This window comes from Marmota monax, unplaced genomic scaffold (genome assembly GCF_021218885.2).
Source record: "Marmota monax isolate L192 unplaced genomic scaffold, Marmota_monax_Labrador192_F-V1.1 WCK01_AAM20220418_F8-fsc00055, whole genome shotgun sequence".
In the NCBI taxonomy this organism is placed as follows: domain Eukaryota; kingdom Metazoa; phylum Chordata; class Mammalia; order Rodentia; family Sciuridae; genus Marmota; species Marmota monax.
The window spans coordinates 11,753,597-11,769,486 of NW_026695205.1; positions in this window are offsets into that span (position 1 = coordinate 11,753,597).

Below are 15,890 nucleotides of genomic sequence, written 5' to 3' on the forward strand. Positions count from 1 at the left end.
GCGCCTACTATGTGCCGGGCACGGCACCTCATGTACAGTATCTTCACAGTAAGCAGTTGTTTCTGCAGGAGCTCTTATTAAGCACCAGCTCGTTCACGGCAGGGGTAGAGTGCAGAACCCCTGACCTTGCAGAGCCTGGAGTCTACGGGGGGAGCAGGGACGTGCCAGTTTAGACCCAGTGTTCCTGGAGGTGCCACTGAAGGTGCGCTGCGCCCAGAGCTGAAGGAGGAAGAGCGTGGAGGGACCGTGTGCAGTCCTAGAGGACAGCGCTCACACGGAGCCTGTGGGAGGCACCACACCTCTCCCCACACCACGGGGTCTTCTCGGGCATGGCTACTCCATCCCTATCTTACATGACTTGAGAGGTGAGAGGCCATCTTAGATCTGTCCATCACCCCTTCTTAAGGTGTGGCTGGAGCACAGTAAAGGCTGAAGTGATGAACCGGAACAAGAGAGGGTCTGGCCCTGGGACTCCGACGCAGTCCCCGAGTCTCCATGTCCAGCAGCCATTGCTCCGAGTGGCTGGGCTGAAGTGAGCAGCCAGCAGAGTCCAGAGTGATCCCGGGGAATTCACTAGTCAGGTGGAGAGGAGGAGCAGCTGTCACCGCCAGACTTGGAGATGGCCAGTGGGCTCCTGCAGTTCCCTGTGGGAGGGCAAAACTGCAGCTTCCCTCAGGTCGTTCACCCCCTGCCCACAGTATGCCGTCAGGACCGCCATGCAAAAGTCAGACATCCAAGAGTCATTTCTTCTGCCTCCTCTCTGACAGGGTCTCGGAGAGCTCTGACCAGTTGGAAACGGGAGGGAAGGAAAAGGCCAGGGTGGGTCCAGATGGCTCTGCAGCCACCAAAGAAGTCAGGTCTTCAGTCTCCTAACACAGGGGAAATTCTCCACTGTGCATGAGGAAGAGTGTTTACAGACCACCCTGTAGAGCACTGTGTGCATGACGAGGGACTCGCGTTGGCAGGCTTCCTCCTGGTCAGCATGTGCAACAGGTAGCTTCTCTCCCAACGACACCTGGGTCTTGTGGCTTCAGCCCCTGTGCCTAGGGCATGGCCTCTGCTTCTGTCCTCAGTGACATCTGGGTCTTGTGACTTTAGCCCCTGTACCCAGGGCCACGGCCTCAGCTTCTCTTCTCAATGACACCTGGGCCTGTGGCATTGGCCCCTGTACCCAGGGCCATGGCCTCCGCTCTGTCCAGTACTCCCCATAATGGACATGGCCTCTGCTTTGTCCAGTACTTCCCATAATGAACACCAAACTGAAACTGGACTTTTTAGAAGCTAGTCTCAGCACAGCTCCTCCAGTAACGATTTTCCTTTTCTTTGCATCTTTAAAGGGTGGAAGATTTTTAAAATTGATTATTTTGGTAAATATCCCCGACTCATTAACGGTTGGCATTTCTTATTTAGTTCACTAGCTTTATCCTCTGATCTTGGAAAAGCCGGGCTTGGAGGAGAGAAGGACGTGGGCTTTTCTGTCTGAGACGAAGAAAGCAGGCTTCAGGAGTGCGTCCCGGTGTCAGAGGGGCTCAGTTTGTGTGGTGTCCCCCATCTGCGGGCAGGGCTGCCCTGTGAAGAGGCATGCCTGTCCCCTGGAGGTGCCAGACCTGGTCACACCACGCAGTGTACTTGTCTAGTAGGAAGAGGGCCAGCCCTTGGCAGTGGGGGCTCGAGAGTGAACCTGAAGCCCAGAGTCTCCACGGTGGGTGGAGAGGAGGTTCGGCAAGGTGTGGGCTCCCAGGTGGACATCCTGCTATGTCCCCACAGGGAGCCTTCCCCTGACTGACAACAAGAAGCAGGGTCCATAGACTCAGCGGGAAAGGGAGCCCTGAACACCAGGACAGGGTGAGAATTCCGGGGCTCTCCTGTGGACTCCCAGGAGCACCCCGAGTGCACCGTGAGCTGCTGCCCGGGCAGCGCAGACGTGTGGAGGCAGAGGCCTGGGCTCCAGCCCTGGACCTGCCAGTTGTCATCTGTGTGATTTTGAGAAAAATCACTCAATATCTCTGGGTCTTCGCCTCATCTGTCAAAGAAGGTAGTTGGACTTAGGCCTCTTTAAATCACTCGGATTGCGTGGGAATGACTGGTTAATTTAAGCAGAAAAAGAGTGAATCGGAAAGACACCAGGCAGCTCACAGACTTTTAAGAAGCCAGGATAATTAGTCTCAGGAAAAGTGTGGAGCCAGGACAGACGTGGTCTCCTTGGACCTCTCTACGCAGATGACGATCGGCAGGTCCAGGGCTGGAGCCCAGGCCGCTGCCTCGGCACACCTGTGCGGCTGGGCAGCTGCTCACCACGTCTGAGAAACACGGGCGCCTCGAGGCGTGCTCCTGGGAGAAGCCTGGAATCCTCATCCTCGTGGCCACGTGGCGGGCTCCCTGGTCATGACTATAAGCCAATAAGCCCCAACGTTCTTTGTCCTTGCATCTCGCTGGCTGCTTAAATCCACTGTCCTAAGCTCCGACTCCCTGGCCCAGGGGGACTCTGCATCCAGGTCTCAAGCAGAAGCCAGCAGACAGCTTAAGACACCTTCCCGGGGTGGGTGGCCGTGATCAGGTCAAGAGGCGCCTACCCAGCAGCCCAGGCATGGACGCGGGCCTTCTCTCCCTGCTCTCCCCTTCCTTTCCCCCTCCTTTCTGCCTCCTTCCTCTCCCCAGTTCTTTAAGGCTCTTCCAAATAAGAACTGACTGTCACACTATGGAGAGACCAGAGCACCTAAGGGTTCATTGTTCTCTCCCAGAAAAACCCCCAGTCCTCTGCAGACCCCCAGCAGGATTTTGCTCCTGGCGAGAGGAGGAGAGCTGCTCTCCTGGCTGCAGCTGGACACTGAGGAGTCAGACAGCAGCAGCACTCATGAGGATGGGGGCCAGGGAGGGCTGGGAACTGGGCTGGGAGCAGATGGCCAGAACCGTCCACCCGAGGGCTTCCTTTCAGAGAGTTCCTATGAATGCATTTTCTTGGCTTTAGCTCTACAGCTGCTGGGATGAGTGGCTCTTTCCTTTTCTAAAGTGTCCTTATCAGTGATGCAACAATAGCTAATTTAATTAGCTGGCCTGAGAGGCAGCCAGGGAGCTAACTTGGTTTGGTGCTGCTCCCTGGCACAGGCAGAGTCGATAAGCACACTTCCTTCCGGACCAACAGGGGGTGGGGAGGGGCAGCGAGGTGGGAGTCCTCCCGGTTCCCCGGCACCTGTGGGATTTAGGCCTGACCCAAGGCAGCTCTCCTAAAGTCAGTACCCCCCAGGGCCTGTCAGGCCGGTCAGCCGATGGAGATAAGACAGACAACCCGGAAACTGCAAAGGCAAGGTGCCCAGGACGAGGCTGGGCACAGCAGCCCCTTAGCAGAAGAGCCCTTGGCCAGGGGGTCTGCATCTCAGCCAGGCTGGCCTTCCCCTGTGACCCAGCACCAGAAGGCTGGTGGTGGTGGCATCCCAGGTCGCAGAGCTGTGTGGCAGCTAGGGTGGCGATGTGGAGTGGAGGTGTGCCAACGGGGAGCGTACGGGGGGTCGCTGCTTCCTGGACCCTGCTCTTCGCCTCCCAGGACCTGACATAGCGTCTGCGCAAGAAGGCACTAACACCTTGAAGGCTGTACCACAGGGGAACAGAGCGCAAGGAGGGGCGTAGGGACGTTTACGGTACCCGGAGGTCCACACACAACCAGCCGGACACCTTCGGACAGAACCCTCTCCAAACTGAAGACTCATGAGATTCATCTTCAGTCTGACCTCACACCTGGGCTGTGATTGGGAAACTCAACCAGGGGTTGGAAGTCTCCCCCAGATCTCTCAGTACACCCTGAGCCAAAGTCCCTAAACTGCCCTACCCTCTGTTTATAAAACCTGGGGCCCTGGGGGGCGCTAGCTTAGCATGCACGAGGCCCTGGGTTCCCTTTCCAGTGTCAGAAAGAAGAATGCGTTTACAAATCTGCCTTTCTCAGCCCTCCTGGTGGGTGGTCTAAGGCCAGGGCCCTGCTCTATGTCCCCTCAGGCCCTCTGCACAGTTGCTGTCTCTGTCTCTTCAGCTTCCAAACCTTTGGAATCCAGGTCTTTCTTATGCTGAAATCATTTTATTTGTATCTTTCCTCGCGGGTCCCTCCAACTCCAAATAGAAGTCTCTCAGTCGGAGAGATGTGGGCATATGAGATGGGTAAGAAAGGACTGGTCCCTGACGGGAGTGGCAATTCCACGTCCTCGGCTCCAGCCAGCTCCAGAATCCAGGACGCGCGGCCACTGTGCTGGAGCCAGCTGAGGGGTGACTGCCTTCCCGTCGCATGGCAGCAGATATCCATGCCTTCCACTCTGAGGGGCAGTGAGCTTGGATGTGGGGGAGCAAGTCTACGGAGCAGGTCTATGCAGCCTGCAGGACGGGCTGCCCCTGGGCCTGCTCTACGTCCCACCCCGGGCGTCCAGGAAGCATGCTCAGGCTGGCACTAGGTCTTCTTGTCTTCTTCGCAGAGTCTGGCCTTGGGCTTTCGTAGCCACCCTACAACTAGGCGGTGTGGCCTGTCATGCAGGCAAACGTTTGGGACTCCTTAATTATAATTGGCGATCCAATAATAATCTTCTTACCTTAGTCACTTAGTTATTGTCATTAGTTATTATGATTGTTATTAGTTATTATATATTGTTATTAGTTATTAGTCACTTAGTTATTGACATGTCTTTATATCAAGTTTTTCCTTCCCCTGTAGTGATGCCCAGAAGCCTCGTGGGTGGTGCCACTGTGCACTGAAACGTGAGCATACAGGAGTGAAAAATAAACAGGGTCCCGAGCCAGAGGGCCTCAGCTCAAATCCTGATCCTACCCCCTCTCCCCTCAGTGTCCTCGTTCGTAATGGAGAGTAATGGGCCCACACACCACGAGCTTCTCAAGAAGACCAACAGGAGGATTCAGATGTCACCGGAAGTGTTTGACTTGGAAAAACAGATGAAAGTTGCTGTTACATCAATATCAAAGACCGGGAGACAGCAAGGGGCTTTTGATGAAAAACTTATTTTTATTATTTAAAAGTTTAATTGCAGAGGGAAGCACCTTTCACATGTCGTCTCTGTGATCTGCAGTTTACCCAGTTCATAGATGAGAAAACAAAGCTCGGGCCAGTTAAGGAACTTGCCACTCGTGAGCAGACGAGACATGACAGAACTGGAACTTCAACTGTGGGGAGAGTCACAGCTAAAATTAAACAATACACATACTAATAATTCAAAGTCCTTATCCCGGTAAATAAAACAAAGAAAATGAAAACCCTTGGATGGATCTCAAATAATTATGTCGAATGGAGGAGGCCAGAAAAAATTTAGTATGTACTGTGTGATTCCATTTGCATAAAACTGTAGGAAACTCAAGCTAAATATCGTGCTATGATTTGGATCTGGGGCCCAAAGGCTCAAACATGAGACAGTGCAGAAACGTTCAGAGGTGGTGCGGCTGGAGTAGGAGAGCGGTGACCCAATCAGCGGATGAACCCATGAGATGGATGAGTGGTCTGCAAGGACTTCCCTACTGGGTGGTGACCACAGGTGGGTGTGGACGGGGGAGGTGGATCACGGGTGCGCCCTGAGGGTTTATATTTTGAGTGGACGCTCTCTGCTTCCTTCCACCACACCTTCCAGCCGTGGCGCTCTGCCTCACCTGGGGCCCAGAGCTATGGAGTCAGCTGACCGTGGACTGAATGAAACCATGAGCCAAAATAAAGGTTTCCCCCTGTAGGTTGTTCTCGTCATGCCTGTGGTCCCAGTAAAAGAAAGTTGACTGATACACACAGTGACAGAAAACTGACCGGTAGTGGCCTTGCGAGGGGCAAGGTGGGGAGGTGTGGCAAGGACGGATTGCAGAGGAGTGAACTTTGGAGGGGATGACATGCTGGTCACCAGGTCTGGGGATGGTGTCGCTGTGTGTCTGCTCCTTCCAGAGCGAAGGCCTCCCTGTGCAGTCCGCTTCATGTCAGCTGTGCTCGGGGAAGCCCTTCACAAACACCACTCCTTTTGTGCCTTTAAAATCGGGCCTGTGCAAATGTCTTCTTTGATATAAGGAGAGTAACTAAGAACAGAGTAGGGTCGAAGAGCATGAGAAGAAGATTAACATTAAACAGGGATGAGAGGTGGGAGGGAGAGGGAGAGAGAAGGGAAATTGCATGGAAATGGAAGGAGACCCTCAGGGTTATACAAAAGTACATACAAGAGGAAGTGAGGGGAAAGGGAAAAATAATACAAGGGGGAGAAATGAATGTCAGTAGAGGGGGCAGAGAGAGAAGAGGGGAGGGGAGGGGAGGGGAGGGGGGATAGTAGAGGATAGGAAAGGCAGCAGAATACAACAGACACTAGTATGGCAACATGTAAATCAATGTATGTGTAACTGATGTGATTCGGCAATCTGTATATGGGGTAAAAATGGGAGCTCATAACCCACTTGAATCAAAGTGTGAAATATGATATATCAAGAAATTTGTAATGTTTTGAACAACCAACAATAAAAAATTTAAAAAAAAAATAACTTACATTTTTCAGAAGGATCATATCAAATGGAATCTGAATCTACCCAAAGGAATGAACAGCATTGGAAGACAAGTACAAAAGACTCTTCATTATTTTATAAATAATTGTTTAAAGAAAAATAATAATATATATTTGGAATTAAGAAATGTCAAGTGAAACTAAACCAAATATAAAATAAATGCTTGTAAGGAGAAAAAAAAATAAAATAAAATAAAATAAAATCGGGCCTGTGAAGCCAGTGGTAATTGATCAGCTCTTATTAGGAACGTGGGGATGGCTAGGAGGCTCAGGACCCCTGAGCACAGCCGGCAGTCCCCCGCCCCGACCTTGTGGGCCAGCCTGGTCTCAGGTCCTCTTCTCACTGCACTAGTCGCGTGACCTAGGGGAAGTTACTGAAGGAGTTATCAAGGGTTCTCACCTAGGAGGCAGTAAAACTCGAATCTCGGGGTTTCACAAGAATTAAATGAGAGCCTGGACCCAGGTCCCCTGGGAGCCGTGGGTGCGGGGCTCTCCCTGTGTCACTGTTTGCTAATGTTGCTCAGGAGTATGAAACGTGTGACGTGGGCCGGGGAGGCAGCTCAGGGGCCCAGCTCTTGCCCAGCGAGTGGGAGGCCCAGGGATGGGTCCCCTGCCGTGCACAAGGAAGGACTGCATCAGCCTGTCCAGGCTTTGGTATCCAGCGGACCTTAGGGGCACAGCATGGATGAGGAGCAGGATCGGGAGCAGTCCTGAAGGAGGATGCCACTCCCACACCCATGTGTCCTACGGGAGCCAGCACCTGGGGCTGGGATGAGCCTCTGGGTCAGGCTCTCTCTGATCCCCAGACTCCCCCTCCTCCAGGCCCCTCTTCAGAAGGCCAAGGGAGAACAGCAGCTGCAAGCACCGGGCAGACCTTTCGGCTTTTCCACAGAAAATAGTGACGTGCTCCGCTTTGTTCCTCTCCTGTTACCTTAATGTGCTGGCCTGGAGGACAGATGAGATAATAAACACTGCGCACCGCATGGGCCCAGCGCCTGGGTCACAGGAGGCGCTCAACAAATGTTCATGCCCTGCCCCCAGCCCTTATGGATCAGCCCTGACTTCTCAGAATGCAAATCCCTGTGCGCACCGAGGTCCGCTTTCAAGAGCCAGGCACAGGAGCTTTTTACTGCCCCCCAATCCGGCCAGAATCCCTCTCCTCGGCTAACCATCCCTCAGAGACAGGGGAAGGGAATGCAGCCATCTCAGGTGACCCGGGGCCCAGCTCTGGCGCAGACCCTGGGCATCTCCGCAGACCGTGCTGCGCTGTCCATTTTAAATGATGTGGAAGCCGACCTGTTCCTGAGATCAGCACACCACCGCATTATTATGATTATTTAGCATTTACATAACACTCTATTTGCAAAGTGCTTAATAATGATTCATTTATTACTCCACCTAACTACTCACTAACGGAAAATTCCAGGGTGGTCTTGAGTTCACCGGGCTCCACTCTGGAGGCACCTCGGGCCGTTTCCAATAAATAGCTGCCCAAATGCTGCTGTAAAATGTGTCAAGGGAAAGCCATGGGGCTCCTTGGTGTGTGTGTGCCTGTGCGCAGGTCCTTGCTTTTGGACATCTATCACATATCAAAACAACACTCTTGCTTTACAGTGATAAAAGTAAGCCTCACTGTTATTGAGAGCCACTGACATGACGTTGTGCTGGACCGCGTGTAGAACTGACACGGATCCTACCCCGTGGTCCGCAGATGTGGGCTAACACGCGCTGTGCATGTCTTCCCGGCTCTTTGCCCAGCTCTGAGGAGCGCGGCTAGCTGGTGGCCTCCCTGCTGGCTCCCTCAAGACCTCCTCGGGGAGTGACCGGGTGTGGCAGTGGCCGGGGCTGCCCGCTTCTGCCAGCTCCCTCTTCATCGTGGGGGTTGTGCTCCAGAGCTCCGAGTAGGTTTGGCCGACTCCCCCCGGGTCGGCTGCCCCCCTGGCAGCTGCCTGCCCGTGCCACTCCTCCTCGCTCCCTCAGGGTGCACCTCCGCAGCCAGAGAAATGGGAGGCAAGGTCTCACTGATGGACCTCAGGGACCAGACCCTTGCCCAGCTGAGTACCAACCTGTGCTCAGTAGCTCACTGGCTGCCCCGGGCGGCTCCCTGGAGGGCCACCTCAGAGTTCTGGCACAGTCTCCCTTCTGGCTGCCCAGACCTGCCCCATGCAGGCAGCACAGAGGCAGAGTGTGACAGGCGGGCCTACGTGCGCCCCTCCCTTCCCGTCCCTGTTCTTCCCTGGGCCCACTCTGCCCCTCTCTCCGTCTTTTCCTTCCTTCATTTCTTTTTTACTGTTGCTTCCTAAATAGTCTTTGAACACCACCAAGGAATCCAGAAAAAAGGCAAAGCCCAACTTCTTGCAAAGGCATCTGCACAAGTTGAATCATTATGCAACACAGTTAGGGTTTTGAAATGTCAGACCCACAAGAACTAAAGTAGTCCTGGAGAGACCGTGGAGACAGAAGCTAGCACTGGGCAGAGCGCTGAGATGCACACACGCAAGTTCATAGGTGGAGGTCGCCTGGCTGCAATCATGAGGGAAGGCATGTTGTCATGGTCTAGAAACTAGGTGTCCCCAGAAGCTCACGTGAGAGACAATGCAAGAAGCCTTGGAGGTGACATAGTGGGTCACGAGGGCTTTCGGCCGTCACTGCGTGAATCCCCTAATGGGGTGCCCAGGGGTGGCTGTGCTGAGTGGGCTGTGGCTGGAGGAGGAGGGGTCCCTGGCCTGCCTTTGGGGGTATATCTGTCCCTGGTGAGGGCAGCGTCACCCCTCTCTGCCCCTCGTGCCATGTTCCCACTGCCCACCGCCACACTCCTCCGCCATGATGTTCGGCTTCAGCTTGAGCCCTGAGGAGTGGGGTCAGCTGTCTGTGGACTGCGGCTCTGAAACCCTGAGCCCCAAGTAAACCGTTCCTCCTCTGATTGTTCTTGTCAAGTCTCTGGTCACAGCAACACAAAGCTGGCGAAGCACATGGCCCGTCAGGAGGGTGTGGTGTGGAAGCTCACTGTCCTCTGTGGGCTGCTCCCAAAGGCCTGTGGGAAGGTCCTTCTGCAGTCGCCACCTGGCAGGGCTCCGCAACGGTCCTGGGCCGAGTCCAGGCTCCGTTCTTTATAGACAGCTTCAGAATGTGGAGTGAAATAGTTTGGGACACCGAGATCACCACAAACTGACGGGGGACGCCATTGGGTTGGCATGGTCCACTGCTTGGCTAGGGAGGGCTTGGGCAGCCTGGCATTGCTGTGACCCTCTCCAGAATGGACCTTGGCACCTCAGGGGCAACGAGGGGCAGCAGGCTGAGGAAGGCAAGCGAATGGCCCTGGCCTGCCGTGCCCGGGCTGCTGCCGCCAGCCGCTGGTCCAGCCTGGCTCGTGCATGGAGACCGAGGCAGCAGGTGCTGGTGTGCTGGGGACCTTCAGGCTCAGACGGAGCCAACTCCACTCCACACTGTCCTGTGCCTGGGTGCATTCCTCGTCCTTCTGAGTTCCTTTACGTGAACTAGGGGTCGTAGCACACCTCAGCCCGGGACAAAGGCTGCGTGGCGGGGACAGCACAGTGTCTGGTCAAGAAACGCTCCAAAGATAGCAGCTCTCTGCCACACGCTACGGCGTTGGAGGACAAAGTCAGGATCCAGAGAGGTCTTGCCAGGCTGGACACAGGACCAAACCCAATAGGATGGCGTTGAACAGGATGAATGTACAAGGACTGCGCTGGGTCTGAGCAGCAGGGCGCACGGTGCCGGGTGGGGAGACAGAGCCTCAGCAGCTCACCTGGGGAAGGCCCAGCCTGGCTGACTCCGTAAGGCCAGCATGGGAGGGGCTCCCCAGGCAGCAGAGAGAGTGCTTCTCTGGGACAAAGGAGGAGCTGACGTCTGTCTCCTCTGTCCCCTCTGGGTCTCTCAGTGAGCAGGTGGCGCCGAGCTGGGCCCTCCCCAGAGGCACAGAATCGGGAAAGCGAGGAGACGTAAATCCCACCAAGGCCAAAGGCAGCAGAGGCCCAGGGAGGGCCTGGACATGTGTCCAGGGGCATCTGAGAGTCAGGTGTGCTGGTGGACTGGACCCGTGACAGCGAGCTCCCCCTCCCACTTGAAGCTGTGCGGGGAGGACAAGGCTGGGGCGGGAGGCCCACGGAGGAAGACAGGCAGAGGCTCCAGATGGGGCTGAGAAGTGAGCACCTGCCTCACAAGCTGAGGGGCAAGGGCCCCTCACAGGACAGCCTGAAGGTCACCAAACCCTGACTGTTGAGAGCCCTGCAGCAGGCTCCACCAGCCCGAGACCACAGGGCCACCTACAGGTGGCCCACAGAGCAGCCCTCTCCAGAGCCTCTGTGGAGCCTGAGTGTCCACCAGGAGACGGAGGCCAAGTGGGCTGAAGCATGGCTTCCTCACAGCACTGACACTGCCTGCCTGCACTGGGCCACGGCTCGGGGCACAGATGACCAGGAAATGGTCTCTGTCCTTGGGAAGGGCAACTCCCAGTTTGGTGCATTCTTTTAACCGTCCCGTTACCGTTCTGCGATAGAGAACGGAGTGCGACTGGGCAGCAAGGACGCTGGCCCTTCTGGAGGTGAGTCTTACCAAGAGGCTCACCAAGGGTTCCTGGGGATGCAGGCTTGGCAAAGCACAGACACTCTGAGCATCCCCGGAGCTCTGGGAAGCACCTGTCTCCAGACCTGCCCCTCCCCCAAGACCCTGCCTCACCTGTCCGTGAGGAGCGGGGTCACTAGGAAACCCTAAACTGAGATGCAAACACTTTTGATGGGTTCATGAAAACTCAAATCACCAGCTGCTTGCATCTGTGCGCCCACATTAAGCTGCCAGGGACCTCTACATCCATCTACCCACCACGTAGAGGCTGCTTTATTAAGTCAATAAACTGGAGGCAGTAATACCTCCCATCAAAACCCTCCCGGCTCCCGCCTGGCTCGCCCACCACTCTGCTCCCCCCCCCCAGCACCACGCTGCCTCCCTCGCACTGGGCACCCACGGCTGCCCTGCCGGACAGCTCCTCAGCTGGCCTCGGTGGGTGCCTCTCCTCCAGCTCTGGATAGCAGCAGCTCCCACCTGACCGGACCACCACTTCCTGCTGATGGACGAGCCAGAGCCCTGGACTGTCCATGAGGTTCAGGGACAGGTGAGCCAGTAGCCATATGGGTAGTCATATTCTGGTCCTTGGGTTTTTTCTGGAAGCCTGTCAGAGCCACAAGGAACCAGTCCCAGGTGTACCCTGCATCCCCCTGGCCCGTGGGGTCATCCGTCTCCCTGATGAGCCCAGCAGAAGGAAGTGGGTTCAATCAGGGATTTAGAATTGAGGATTTTTGGTGGCCTAACGGGAGCCTGGAGCACGGGGACCAGGGGTCCCACATCGTTCCAACACACCACAGCAAGGGAATAGCACCAGAGGTGGTGTTCCAACTTGGTTACGATAACAGCCTGGTATTAATTTATGCCAGACTCAAGAGCCAACCTTCAGCCTGTCAGAAGCCATCTGTTGACGGCCAGGAGAACCCTCCCCTGCCAGCAGGAGTCTGCTACAGCACTGGGAGGGCTGCTGTTTTGAGGAGGGAACACAGGGTAGGCGTGAGGCAGTTACCAGCCGCAGCCTCTCCGACTACGGAACATCTCACCCCGGGAACAAGCCAGCCTTGGTAGCTGCAAGGGGCTCTTGGAGAGATCCAAGTATCTGAGTCAAAACCCCAGGCCTGGCTCCCGGTACTGAGTGTGTGGTGGCAGCTGCATGTCACCTGCAGGTGCTGTGCCAGGTTCAGACTAGTGGGGGGTCTCTGGTCTGAGCCCAGACCTTCCATGAGAACCTCTCATTGATTTCTAGCCACTGTGTCTGCTTTAGAGTCCTCGGATTCTTCAAGGGTCAAAGAGACCAGGACAGGAACGTCTTAGTACCCATTGACCCCAATCCAGGCGCTTCCTAAACCAAGTGTCAGAGGGTTCCTCCTCTCCCCATCCCACCACTGCTGGTGCATGTCATTTGTAAATAAGCCAGCTCCCGGAGTCACGGCCAGCCGTCTTTCCATCTTCCTGTTCTCCCCGTGGGCTTCCTGCACAGGGCGTGGCCACCTGAACCCAGGTCCAAACCCCAACTCAGGGAAGGGAGGCAGACTCCCCAAGGAGCTGCAGCCTGGGCTGCCGGGCTCCTGCCGCTCCCCGCCTCCAGCCCTCCGGCTGCAGACGCATGGAGGTATTAAAGACCCTCTTAGTGCTGGCCACTGGCTGTACAACGGCCACCTGAGGTCACCATGGGCCCTGCTCCACTGTAAGCCGTGGGGAATGTGGAGCTGGCTGGGAGCCGCTCTGCTCTTTCTTGCTCCATTTTTCCATCTTCCTGCCTCACAGAACGCGTGGGGCCCACCTGAGACCTAACATTTGTCTGTTTTGAGAATAGATGAGTATTTATTAGAATTAAACAGCTGGGAGCTCTGTGATATTTAGACGGGAATTAGGAGGAATGTAGGAGAAGAAGATAATACTGGGTCTTTTTTTCTGTAAACCAGTCTGGGCTTAGTGACTGGGGGGATTTCTTGGGTCTCCTGTGAGAACCAGATACAGTTAATTTCCTGCGAAGGCTGCGCGCTGGGCCGCGCTGATATTGCAGTGTTATTTAGAATAGAAAGGTCAGGCCTGAGATTGAGTAATCATTGACAAGGAATCCAGGGGGACACGGAGCAGTTGCTGAGCAGTGGCTGCGCCTGGCTCCACCCTTCCCTCCCCGGGATCTGCCCACCCCTGGTTTGTTTTCTCCTCTCTCTGCCAGTGTTTCCCAAGAGCTCAGAGCTGGTGGGAAGGTGAGTGGCCACCACTGGAGAGGGGACCCTTGACTTTGCAGACTGGACCCACCTGAGAATGCCGTGGGCATCTGTGCGTGCATCTTCCACTCACAGAGGTTTCATCCTCAATAGAGTAACACGCTGTCCCCAACAGGGTGTTCTGTCTTCCCGTGGCGTCCCTGAAGCCCTGTGTCACAGCCTGTCCCCAGTGTGCAGCCAAGTGCAGCCTGCTGGGAAGGCAGCAGGGGGTCGGGGGCACCAGCTACACCCAGGCTGGGCTGGGCCCTTTGAATGCAGCATCTCCACAGTCCTGGGGATGCTGAGGTCCCTGTCCCACAGAGAGGGAGGAGACGGCAGGAGGCTCAGTGGGTTACTTAGGACGAGAAAAGGGACCAAGTTCATGCTGCCTGATAAATACCCTAATCTCCAAGGCTGATTTCCTTGGATGCTGTCCTCTGCCTTTAATCAGTCACCAGAGATGGCTTCTTAGGAGTCCTGGATTTCAGGAAGTCTCCCTCCTGCTGAAGACCATCAGAAGTCAGATCCCACAAAATGGACAGCACAGGTCCATGCACAGCTTGTGAAGTAGAGGGCTGGCCAGGGGACTTCTGAGGTCCCTTTTGAATCTCAGATGCCAAATCACTTATTTATTTGTTTTAAATTTTGACTTATTAGTTAAAATGTTGGTCTTGGTATGATGTTTCAGACTTAGAGGTCACTTTGCTCAATTTGGGAGTGGTAAGAGTACAAACAATAACAATCAACACTGACCCTGAGCCAGCAGTGGGGAGTAGCATCTGGGTGGTGGATGAGTTAGCTGAGGGTCCCGTGGAGCCGTGTTGGTGCCAGTCCCAGTGCTGGTTAGGACGTGGAAGGGCAGAGCTGCTGGGCGCTCATCATCTGGGGCACCAACAGGACTGTCGCTAGGGGACAGCTTGTCAGCTGCTGTCCTGTGTCCTCCTGGGGTGTCCTGGTATCTTCTGACACTCCGTGGCTGGATGATATGGAGGTGACATGGACGAGAGGTAGCAGTGGGAAGGAGCTGTGACTGGCCCTTTGTCCAGGCCACCCCGGCAGACGCGAGCTGCAGGCACGGAGCTCCAGTGTGAGATTCTGACTCCTCTGCTTTATGTAAATCAGCTCTTTCACTGAGATGCAGTGAGGTCCTGCTGCCCAACCAGGCTCAGGACAATAGATGGACATATGCAATTGGTTGTTGTGTGATCTGGTGGCCTGTGTAGGGTCCAGACCTGGGCTTCTGAGCTTCACCTCCAATGTTCCAAACCTGTCCTGAAGCCACAAGCAGCTCAGAGGTGCTTCGAGGTTCGATGGCTGGTGACTGGGAAGCCCTGTGCTCTTTAGCTGCGCTGTGTTCCCTCTCCCTCCCTCTCTGAGCTCCCAGGCCCACACTAGACAAGAACGGAGTCCTCCTTCCCGGCTGTACCTGGGTCCTGGCATGTTCTAGAGGAAGCCCCAGTGAGAGGTGGTGTGGAGTCCTGCTGGGCCACTCTGAAGCCAGACTCCAGCTCCTCTGCCCTGTGTCTTCCCGCCTTCTGGAAAGCTGCTCTCTGAGCCGGACGCAGCCTCTTCTTTGGAATGAACAGGATGACAGAACCCACTTAAAGATGTCAGGGTTAAACAGAACAGCTGCCAAGCCCTTAGAGCCAGGCCTCGGCACTGCAGCACCACATGGGCACGTCTTCATCTTCTCCTGCCTCCAGTGCACCACCGTCAAATACCTTTTCCAGCGTCAAGCCCTCTGGTGTGCACAGAGCAACTGGGGGGAAACTGGGGGGGGGGTCCTCAGCAGCTGGGCCATGTGGAAGTGGTGGGCTCCGGGGCCTGCACCCTGGATCTTCCTCTGGCAAGGACGGTTTCCAGAAGCCAACCTCTACTTGGGCATTGCAGCTGTTTCAGGGCAACACGAGCTGATTTGCTGGTCCACATGTGCTTGTGGAGAACCTGCTGTGAGCCAGGCACCTCTGGGGCAATTCACTGCACACCCCACACCTTGTCTCGTCGCCTGCCGATGGGGAACAGTGACACCTGCCCCTCTCGTCCCCAGAGTGGTTGTGAAGCTCCGGAGGGACATCAGCACATGGTGGCAACGCGGGGTGAACTGGTGGCTGCTAGCCTCAGGAGGGCCGGGCCCTGCATCAGACGGCAGTCCCCCAGTGAGAGCAGCCTGAGCAGATGATGGCCCGAGCGCCGTCTCCGTGGTACCCCCTGGCCTCCTCGCTGCTGGGATTTATCCCTGTAGGCCTCTCCTTGCGACGCTCTGAGGAGGCTGAGGGCCGGCTTCGCTGCCCACACAGTGTGGAGCAGGGTGACAGCGTGCAGGGACACCGCACAGGGGCTCGCCTCTGCCTTCCGGCTCACATTCCCATGGCAAAGGCCATGGCGGCTGCGCGGACAGCCACACAGCTGCCCTGGGCTGGGTCGGGCCGGCCTAGCACCGAGCAGGACAGCCAAGGCCCAGCCAGCGGGGTGTGCTTCTGCCCCCTCCCCTCCAGCTTGCTCTGGTGCTGCCATCCCCAAGTTTATAGGTGTCATTACCTGTGAAAAATCTGCTCCATCTGAGGACAGTCGGGCTTGGGCA